General features: G+C 55.6%; 1 protein-coding gene across 2 annotated transcripts in view; it reads left to right on the forward strand.

The window, feature by feature from the left end:
- Positions 1-11,258, forward strand: part of C8H7orf50 (chromosome 8 C7orf50 homolog) — a 121,493-nt gene that overhangs the window by 25,195 nt on the left and 85,040 nt on the right. The gene's annotated exons all lie outside the window — the stretch shown is intronic.

An 11,258-nucleotide genomic window follows, 5' to 3' on the forward strand; every position in this document is an offset into this window, starting at 1 on the left:
GTCTGTCTGTGTGGGGACCAGGTGGCCGTCTCTGTTGGGCGGGATGGTGGTGTCATCCGCACGTGAAGAAGAGTCCGCATGGCTGGCAGAGCCCGACAGCCTGAGTGCTTGGCCGGGCAGCGTGCGGGACTCGAGGATGGGAGCGGTGAGCGGTGAGGAGAAGTTACTTCCGCAGCATCTGCACAGTGTGTGGCCTTGGAAACGCTTTCCATTTCCCATTCGTCTCCTAAATAAACAGCATAGAAATCATACAAGGAAAGGTTGAGCAAGGAAAGCAACTCCCTCTGCCCCTTCACCTCTCACCTCTCCCCTCCACGTGCTCCTCTCAGTTCCTGTGATATGGATGCGTCTTTCTGACGTGGCCGAACACTTAGCATGGATTCAATTTATACGTGGTCTTTTAATATCATTCTTAATTTAATTTTAAAAACAAAGCCTTTTCCTCCTCTTTTTAAAAGTAAAACACACCCATTATGAAAAATACAGAAAACATGGAAATGTTTAGAAAGAGAAATGTTAGCCGGACGTGGTGGCGGGCGCCTGTAATCTCAGCTACTCGGGAGGCTGAGGCAGGAGAATCGCCTGAACCTGGGAGGCGGAGGTTGCAATGAGCTGAGATCACACCACTGCCCTCCAGCCTGGGCAACAGAGCAAGACTTCATCTCAAAAAATAAATAAATAAAATAAGAAAGAGAAATATTTGGTACATTTTCATATGCTTGTAATTTTTTTTCTTAAGTATTTTTAAAAGCATGGCTGGCCTCCTGGTTTTGCACGTAGTGTCACCACAGTAATTTGTGGAGTGAGTAACAACCAGGATCTCACAGTTCATTGATTCCTTTGCTGCTTTTGAGACAACCACAGGCTACCCTGTGAGGCAGCGCCTGTCGTTCTCAGGCATCTGCTCTTAGAGGCTGGGGCGTCACCCTCAAGCTGGGAAACCTGTTCCACGGCCGGCAGCAGAACCAGGCCGGCACCCTGGGTCTCCTGACTGAAGCTGTTTCCGGGGCTGTTGTCTTCTTGGCATTGGAAGGGGCATGTCACTTGGTCACCATATTGAAATTGCTGGTCACGGTATACGTTTGGTATTTTAAGCTGAAGTGAGATTTTGTTCCAGAGGTGCCCAGAGCCTGTGGCTTGTCCATGCTCCTGCCCTGGCCCTTTTACCCAGGGTTGTAATGTGTCTTCCTTCGTTACAACTATTTTTCTTTTATAAAATTGCGGTACATGTTAAGAAAATGAGAGTCCAAAAGCGTAGGCTTCTTCTCTGTCCCTCTCTTCTGCTGTGATTATCTCCACTTCCTGACTCTTCAAAGGAAGCCTCTGAATTTATTGTTCTCAGTTAAGTGAACTAACCACATTTATTCAAGGAAGCTTATTTCATTATAACGTTTATTCATGTTTATAAAGAATATTAGTCACTGGCTAAGTGGACAGTGTGCTCCAGAAAGTTCTTCAGTTTTGGGTCTAAAGTACCAGAATGGACAGATGAGGGTGCATATTTGTATAGTCTTTTCAAAATTGTTTTTGTAGTGGTATGAGCAGATTTCCCAGGACGGAGCATTCACAGCTGGGAAAACAGTTGTTGCTTTGAAGATGGTTTTCCCAGGCACCCGGCTCACGTCTCCTGCTGTCAGGCGCATAAACAGTGTCTAGTTTAAACTTGCTGCGCTCCTGGCAATTCTGAGTGGCACAGGGTGGCCTTTCCCTGTGAGCTGCACGGGTCCCTCGGGAGCACAGCTGCACTGACCTGGAGAAAGGCTCTGCTTCGATTTGCCTGGCACCGCGGTGGTGACGCACAGGCGTCAGGGTGTGCGAGCACCTTGGAGCCACCAGCCTCTCAGGTGTCTGAGCTTTCATCTGCTGCTCATAGATGACGTTAATGCATTAAAGATGGATCTTGCTGTTTCCCAGGCGGGAGTGTAGTCACTATTCACAGGCATGATCATAGCTCACTACAGCCTCAAACCCTCCCGCCTCAGCCTCCCGGGCCACTGCATGCATGGCGGATGATGCTTTTCAAGGCTGGTCAGTGAAAGCCAGTGTTGAGGCCCTGGCCTCAGTGCTGACAGTTGGGGTTGGCCCTCTCCAGGGCCTTTGTGGCCTGACAGCCCTGCCCACGGTTCAGGACTCAGCAGAGCTGCCACCTCAGTCCAGGTACTTTGGTCCCGCCTGGCAGTATGAGATGGTAACCAGATGGGGCCGAAACCTGTGGGTGCCACGGCAGAGCCTGGTGGGTGCCAGCACGGGGCTGGTGCTTAGGTGGCACCGAGCCCCAAAGCACAGAGCCTGGAGTGTGGTGGGAACTTACTCCCTGGGCCGGGGCAGCGCTGCTGTGGGCCGTTGAGGCCGGGGTTCCTTCCACCCTTCCTGCTCTCCCCTGCCCCACGGGGTGCTCTCCACACTGCCTGGTCCTTGGGAGCCCACCCTCAAGCTAGTTCCAGGTCAGGCGCCCTCTGCATGCCTGTGTCTCACCGTGAAGTGGGGACAGCCGCAGACCCGTCTCAGGGGCCAGGGAGATGCCATGCGACAGTGCGCGGGAGACGGAGCACAGCCCTCTCCTGTGCAGGGTGAGGACTGTCACTGTTTGTTTTGTTTAAATTCTGTCATAACTGAAAGTGTGGTCTGAATTTCTGAAGTCGGGCTTTGTAGCAGGAAGTCTGACTTTGTCAGCAGTTTCATTGGCAAATGTCTCCTGATACAGTTGAACTTGGGAAATGGAAATACAAATAAGGGCTAATTCTTAGTGCGGTGACACCTCCCCAGCCGCAGATGTGCCCAGAGGACTGCGTGTGTGTGGCGTGCGAGGTCATTCTCACGACTGTTGTATGAATAGCTAATAGCTGGGGTTTTCCTTAAAGAAGCTGAATGACTGCCTTCCCATGCGAGGGTTTTTCACCAGTAGCCGCTTCCACTTTGACGCTTTCACCAGAGAATCTCAGCTCAGGGGATGAAGCTTTCGTCCTTGCCCAGCGTGGACACTTGTCTTTTACCACAGACTCAGGCATGGAAGGAAGCTGAGTTTGGGGAGCCATGTAAGCACCTTTCCCTGTGGCCTGCGGCATTCCGCACCGTTTATGTGTGAACTGGTCGCACCTGCGCCTCCCAGATGGGGCTGCCAGGGAGGAGGGCCCAGGAGACCCCGTCCAGACCCCAGCCAGCACGCCACAGAGGTCTGCTGTCAGACATGTGGTGGGCTTCATGTCACAGGTAAGGGGTCGGGGTCTAGACAGAAGCAGGGTGTCTCTTTCTTCCTGCTCCCTGGTGTGCCCACCGCCCTGCACGATGTTTCTGTTCAAGCTGCTGTGGGGGATGGGGCTTTTTTCCTCCTGACTGTATTTTGCAGCAAGGAAGAGCTGCTGTCCTTTTTCTTACCGAGGCCCCCGATTATGTGTCTGATGTCGCTGACGCCATGCCTGCTTTCTTGCCCGTGTACAACTTCCCAATCCCACCACACGTGCTCGCTTCCCAAGGGTGAGGCGGGCATTGTGCCTGCGGGTGGCCCACCCTCAGGGAAGAGTCACGGGAAAGGGGCGCAGGATCGTGGTTCAGTGGGTCACCTGTTCTCCAGGCCGCCCGCTGGGGCCTCTTTTGAGTGCACCTTCCTTTCTCTCCTAAAGCTTTTTAATAAACATCCACTCCTGCCTTGAAAAAAAAAAAAGTTTTAAAAACAGGTGAATGGAAGGTGGGCATTGTTTGAAACACCCCTTTGGTTTTACCAAAGAAGCAAGACCATTTCCTGGAGGTGACAGTGACCTGGTGTTGGACTCCAGCGTGGCTGGAGCTGTGAGCTTCACAGTCGTGGGTGAGCGGAAGAACTTGATTGTGGCTGCAGACGCCAACTTTCCCCTTCTTCTCCCCCTCCTCTTCTTATTGTAAGACACGCAAGTCAACAGCGCCCACAGCTTTAGTGGGACCGTGCTGTGGAGAAGGGAACTTCCGCTCGTGCTGGGCCCAGCTCCTCGCTTTTCTCTAGGGCCGTGTGCCGTGCGCGCAGCTCTGAATGACGCGGTTGGCTTTGCTTGTGGGTGGACTTTGGATGGAGTTTGTGTTTTGCCGTTTTGTGTGTGTGGTTTTCTTTTCTGACTGGTTGCACTTGGCACCGGGCTGTTGCCTGTAGCTCTGGATGGTTAACGTGAGTGGTGCACGTGCTCCAAAGCCAGGTCTGTGGCCAGGGTACATGCTGCCCAGTCCCGGTGGGGAGAGGGCTCTGCTGTGATGACGTCTGTGGGCAAGACCCTCTGCATTTCACACGCTGCCAAGGCACTGCCGCTTCTTCCTGGCTCGGCCGGCTTGGCCACTGCCTCTTGAACCAGAGAACAGGGTGAGGGCGACCCCTGCGAGCCAAGACTCAGGAGCCAACCTTGCTTTCTGGAGGCCAAGCAGGGCTTTGTGCTGTGCCCACAACGCACAGCTCCTTTCTTGTGATTGCCTGGGGCAGCTGACGGCTGCCCGGGTACGGAGGCCGGGAGTTCAGGCGGCCATGGCTGTGCTGAGTGGCCCCTCAGCAGGTGTGCCATGGGCAGGGCCTGGTGCTGGGACTGTCCGGTGGACACGGGACGGTCCACCCCTCAAGGAACACAGGCTGCCCCGCGAAGGCTGATCCCGGTGAGAATCAGACAGGAGGCTGAAGGTGGCAAGCTCTAGAGGTTGTCCAGGAACAGCCGCAGGAGGGGCGGGAGCAGGAAGGAAGGGGCTCTGTGTAAGGAGCCACTCACTGTGTCCTCCTGTTCAGAGGCTCAGTCGGCAGATGCTCGTGTTCTACAGAGCCAGCCCCTGGTCCGACGCCGTACACAACTGCTGCGAGAGTAGCTGGGCCCCTTCCAGGACTCCCAACAGCTGACTTCTGGCGGTAAGTTTCGGATAGAGTCCACCCCAGTACCCGGGCTCAGCAGCACCCCAGCTTCCGGGGCCTTTTGTTCTGTGCTCCTCTGGCTTTTTAACCCTTGTTCCAGGCTCCATCCTCCCCTCACCGGACAATGGCAGACCTCAGACAGACCGACTGTGGCAGCTGACGTTTCCCAGCAACACATCCTGGGCGTGTTCGGGAGCGGAGTCTGCCGGAGTGTGTGCGCGTACACGCCTGCCCTCGTGGTGCACGTGTCACCTCAGGGGCCACCATGACACATGACACTGCCGTGCCCATGTGCCCTGAAACGGGCTGTGTCCTTCCGAGTGGACCGTGAGCCTCCCTGATGGGCCATGCCTGGGGTCAAGGGCCTTTGCAGACCCCGCCTAGCCAGGAGCAGGGACTGCCTGGCCCATCCCCCACGCACTAGGCTCTGTGCCTGCATCTGTGGGCCTCCCCCATCTCTGCCCCTCAGCCGTTCCCGGGGTACTTGCTGATGGATCGTAGGCACAGCTGTCCTTTCGGGGTATTGTCTGTGCCTGTGGGCGAGATGGGTAAAGTGCTCAGAAAGGGGTTTTTACCATAAGAACTCACTGTGGAGTCCGGGAGCCCGGGAGGCAGAGGGGACAGTGAGGGGCTCCCGCCGGGGATGTTTCACAGACGGCCCCTCCCCCAGCTCCCACTTTGTTTCCGGTAGAGCTGGGTCAGCCGACTCCCCACCTGCCAGAGAGCCAGGAAGGCAGGGGCTGTTCACGTCTGGAGCGAAGGTCTCCAGCCACGGCTTCTGGAGGATGCACGGCCCAGGCTCCCCAGCTGACGCCTCTTAGCGAGGTGGAGGCTTTTCCTCCCCAGGCTCAGACAGAAGCTCCTGCTGCGGAGATGGGCCGGGTGCCTTGGAGCTCAGACCTGTCCCTGGTCTGTGCAGCCTGCGTGTGGCACCCACAGCTGTGGCTTTGCTTGCCTCTGGTGTCCACTCTGTCCCGGAGAATTGGTCACCAGCAAGAAAAGCAGCAGCGGCCCGAACAGCGGCACCCAGCCTCTGTCGGCTCCAGCGGGCTGGCAGTGCCTAAGGAGGCCTGAGAAGAGGCCCCGTGCCAGCACACGACACATGGCACTCCACTGGGGGCTCATACGGGGCCGGGGGCCGTGGTGGCCAGCTGGACGGGGGAACACACCTTGAAAAAGGCATGTGGCATGTACAGCATTTCCACTCAGCACCCTCCACCTGGCAACCTTCATTTAACCCAGAACATAGGCTCTCCCTCCCATTTGGCCTGCGGTGCATAGAACTGGGATGAGGGCTCAGATGTTCCTCTTAGATGAGAAGTGGATTATCCAGTTGTCCATTCCCAGGTTCCATAGCTCGGATCGGAACTCCGAACCCACCCTCAGGTGCGTCTGCCGCACAGCGTCACTCGGGGTGTACCGCGGCCGAGTTGCCGCTGTCAGGTGGGTCTGCCGCACCGTGGCCTGAATGATGTACCCTTGTCTTCTGGAGTTCTGAGCAAATCGCCCAGTGAAAAGTGTCTGCAAACAGCACACAGCAAATGAGACAATCGCTTGTGTCCTCATGTGGCCATATCTGTGTGCAGGTCAGACGGCAACACCCGGGCAGCCTGACCTGGCCCTGGCAACCGAGCTCTGCGGGAGGCAGAGCTGGCATCTCCACCTTATGAGGCAGTCCAGAGTGACTCAGTCAATTCAGCTTTAATTTTGACTAACATTCTTTTCCTCCATTTTTAATTTAAAAGCACATCCAAAGACACCCCAGATAATGAGTTTCCCACTGTGGAGAAGAAAATAAAGCTTGAGTTACCAGGCAGTGAGTGAGAAGAGAAAACTTTAATTAGAAGCTTTTCAATAAATGTTGGAGGATGGCGTCTAGGATTCCAGATGGCAGAAACCCTTCTGCTCCTAGGAAATGTTTTGTGGCTGCTAACGAAGTGTGTGTGGAGGGCTGGGCTGGCGTCCCCGTGGCCCACCAGCACGGGGTGGCTGTTAGCCAGCACTGCCCGACGGCGGCCTGTGCTTCAGAGGGACAGAATTGGTCTGCAGAGGACAGCGAGGCTCCAAGAAGGGAAGGCCGGCTGTAGGAACACAACCCGGCGCGTGAGTGGTTACTGTGGTCTCAACGGCAGCTTTACTGAGATGTAATTTACGTAGCAGAAATCCACCGTTTTGAAGTGTATACTAGTCCCTGACTTGTGCAGCCATCGCCACAATCTAATTCTAGAACGTTTTCTTCACCCCCAAGGAAACCCCATGCGCGTCAGCAGTGGCTCCCCAGCCCCCACTTGTCCCAGTCCCGGCAGCCACTTCCCAGCCTTCTGTCCTGTGGACCTGTCTGCCCTGCACGTTTCACGTCGGCAGATGCACGCGGTGGACATTGTGCTCGTGTCTGCTTTATCTCACTGAGCGTGGCGTTTCCACTCATGTCTGCTCCTTGTGTGTGCTTTATCTCACAGAGCGTGGTGTCTCTACTTGTGTCTGCTTTATCTCACCAAGCGTGACTTCTCCACTTGTGTCTACTTTATCTCCCTGACCGTGATTTTATCTCCCTGAGCGTGGCGTTTCCAGGTCCACTGTGCTATAGCCTGGTCTGCACTTTGTTCCTTTTCATGGCAGAGTAATATTCTGCTGTTGGGTCGACTGATTTTGTTTCTCCATCTATCGGCTTATGGACATCTGGGCTGTTTCCACCTGTTGATTCTTGTGGATGGTGCTGCTGTGGACATTCACAAACAAATGCTTGCTTGGATGCATGTTTCCAGTTCTTTGAGGCTGATCCAGGGGCGTGGAGTGGGAAACGTTTGTCGTGTGCGTTTGCTGTGCACCCACCCCAACTGTTGTGTGCGTCCTGCCCCGACGGAGACTCTTGGGGGTGACTCGTGCAGTCCTATCTCTTCCCTCCATACGCTCCAGTGTGGGCTTCCTAAGAAGCATGGTTGCCAGTCTCGGGAAATTGGTCATTGAGGCAGCACTTTTATCTCCCAGGGTATTCCACTCTTGTCGACTGACCCTGTAAAATCCTTCACGACACATTTTTCCTTCTGGTAGGGCGCCCTGTCTAGCATATGTCCTTCCCTCTTTCTGAGTTTGGGACGGTTGCTCTGCCTTTGTCTTTTATCACATGGGCATTTTTGATGCATGCTGGTTCCCCATCCTCACTTCCTGTTTATCTTACATTCCCTCCCAGTTAGACTCTGTGCGTTCCTAGATGACAGCATGAGACGCACCTTTCTCAGGGTGTTGCGTCTGGACCGGCCTCCTTGTTGGCGCTGCCCATGTGATCACCCAGCGAGGGGCTGTCCTGTCTCCGCTGTGTGGTGACTTTTCCCTGAGCACTAATGAGCTGTCCATGGGGGACAGGTAGGCCGTGCAGTCCCCTGCACCTCACCGTCCCCCGAGATTTGCCCTCCATTTGTGGCTCTTACCTGCCCCCGTCTCCCTCTCTAAGCCGCAGAGTGATGCTTTTCCAACCACTTTACCAGCCAGCGCTTTATTAGAAGTGAGACTCTTTCCATTCATGGATTCGTTCATTTTATTTAAATTATATTAGGTCTGTTTATTGTTGGAGTGGACTTGCGGACTCCTGTTTTTCACGGCCTATCACAGTTGTCTCTTCTTACTCATCATACTGCTCACGCTGTCCCAGCTTTTGGTGAGGACATCCCGTGTCCTTTGGGTGTCACCTGACATGCTCTTGCATCCTTTCTTGCCTCCGTCAGAATCACCTGTCTCAGGCTCATCTTGTCTCTCACTGCCCTGGCCCCATCAGCCATTTCTCCTGGAGCCCTGGGCCCTTGTGGAGGGCGGCAGTGTTTGGGGCCAGGCCTGGTGCAGGAGGGCTGCAGAGATGGATCTTGGAACATGTGAGTGTGTGTCTGTGTGTGTTCAGACACATGTGCACACCATAGACACGTAATCACAAGCACGCTCAGGGTGTGCACACACAGACGTGTGCGTGGTTCTGCATAGTCTGTGTGCTTCTTCTTACTTTAAATGTCTGGGTTAAGCCTTGTCCTCAGCCCTGACCCGTTCCCATGGACTCCTCTTGCCTGCTCTGTCTCCCGCCTCTGCCAGGAGAGCCCCAGCTTCAGGAGCCTCCTCACATTGCCTCATTGCCCAGTTTGCGGGGCGTCCGGGATGGCTTAGGAATGGCTTCCCACCCCGCCACAGAAACACCCTCCGAAGAAGGTTTCTTTGTCGTTCTCTCCCCCACTCCGCCCCCCACAAGACTTCAGGTAATGGGCGCAGGAGCATTAGTGAGCCCACCGCTGCCGCTTTTCACTCAGTGGGAGGTGCAGGGCTGGGAAGGGCGGGTAGGCCGTGTCACTCTCGTGAGGTCAAGAGTCAATTGTTAGGCACAGAGAACGATGAGGTCATGTTCAATGCTAACGCGGGGGTTTTTCCTATGCTTGCAGCTACGTACTTTGGAGCTCTTTATGGGGTTTAAAAAGCACTTATGTATAAGAGAGTTGGGTTACCAGGAAACAACAGAGCAGTTAAGACGCCTTGATTTTATCTCATCATGCGCCTGCCAAAAATAATTACATTTGCCCTGGCTCCCAGGCAAGCGCTGGAGAAGGGCGTGTGTGGCTGGGCCGGAGGCACCCACTGAGTCCCTGCCCGGCCTGTGGGTCTCTGTCCTACAGCTCTCAGCTCTGGGATATCAGAGTCAGGGACTTCAGGGCCCAGGGTCCAAGGCTGGCTCTGCCGTGTGGGGACCTCAGTGTTGGACCTGCCCTTACCGCAGCCCCGTGGCTTGGCTGCTGGGTGCCTGTCACGCCTGTGACTGTCCCCAGAGCAGTGCTGCTACCAGCTTCACAGGTTGAGAGTCTGCTTCTAGCGGCTAGATGACAGTGTGTCAGCTCTGTCCGCCCAGAGCCTTGGGCAAGTCCCCGGAAGAGACCTGGTGGAGAGGAGTGGTGTAGCAGGGCGGCCTGACGCTTCCGCGCACTCACAGCGGTGTCTGGTGAGGGCAGGAAGGAGCAGGGCCCTGCTGTGTCTGCGGCAGGGAGGGAAGGATGCCACAGAGTCAGCACTGTCACCTGTAGTGGGTTGACGTGGAGGAAAGAGTAGAGTCCGGTCCCTAATGTATGCCTGGGGCTCTGTTCAGATGCAGTTCCCTCCCAGCTGCCGTCCCTGCACTTCCCGCACAGCGGGCTTTAGAGGAGAATGGGCTGGTGACCTTGGATGACCCCTCAATGCCCATGGCCCCCAGCTCTGTATGATTTCTGCATGGCATGCTTTTGCCAGTTAGACGCCAGGGGTTGCCGAGTGCTACAGAGGGGGCAGGACCGTGGGCTTCGAGCCAGGAGAGCGTGGCTGAATTCCCGGCTGTGTTACCCACCATTTAAGGCTTTGAGCAGTGACTGACCCTTCTAGCGCCTCCTTGGCGTGGCAGGGAGAGTGCCCACCCTGTGGGGCTGCTGTGAGGGGCAGGGACCAGACCACGTTCCGTGTGGGTCTCCCCACTTCAGCTCATCCGAGCTGGACGTCAGAAATGCCGGGTCTCTAGTCTGCGTATTTTAAAGCGTCTGCCCTTGGCCCTGTCGAAGCTGTGTGAACAGGACTGTATGTGGGGAATGCATGACATGGGGAGCGTCCACCCCACCTGCTTTCTGGGACTCGGATGGTTTTTCCCATCAGCAACACTGAGGTCAAAAGGGGCTTCATTGAAGCATGCGTCTTGTAAAGACAGCGCCCGGGTGTGGGGGGTTTTGGGGGCTGCTGCCTGGCTGTCCTGAGCATTGAGTCAGGGCATCCCTGGGGAGGAGGGCAAGTCCCGTCCCTGGGGCCTGGAAGGAGCTCCAGAGCACGGCTGTCAGTGTGACGGCTGTGTCCTTTTAGCTGGGGCGACTTGCAGGCTCTGGGGGGGGGGGGGGGGGCGGTGCGCCAGGCCTGAGTTGTGGCAGAAGCCACGCACGGTGTTCTGCAGGACTGTACCACGCGTGAGCCTGGCTTCTGGCTTGGCCACCCCACAGCAATCTCCACTTCCATGAGACCTGTTGGTGCGTGGGAGCCACCTTGTTCCTAGGCTTCCCCGCGGGGCATTTCTGGGGAAAGCAACCCTGATGGAAGTGGGCAAAGAGGGTGCTCCTGTAGGCCATGGTCTGGGCCAAGCGCTGTCCTCCTGAGGCGCCTGGCACCATGGTGCTGGGGTCATGGAGAATACAGGCCCCACCTGCCTGAGAGACCCAGGCTTCCCACACCCGCTGACATAATGGCCTCATGTCCCACAGACGGGAGCGGAGGGAGTTTCCCGGGCTCACTGTGGCTGCGTTCAGTCTTTGTTGTGCCGCATCCGTTTGTCACCTGCTCTTTAGATGTTTTCTTTAATTGGCCTTTTCCTTTCATATGTTTGCAAATCAAACTTTATGTTACCACAAATAAAAAACAGTATCAC

Source organism: Piliocolobus tephrosceles, chromosome 8 (genome assembly GCF_002776525.5).
Source record: "Piliocolobus tephrosceles isolate RC106 chromosome 8, ASM277652v3, whole genome shotgun sequence".
Classification (NCBI taxonomy): domain Eukaryota; kingdom Metazoa; phylum Chordata; class Mammalia; order Primates; family Cercopithecidae; genus Piliocolobus; species Piliocolobus tephrosceles.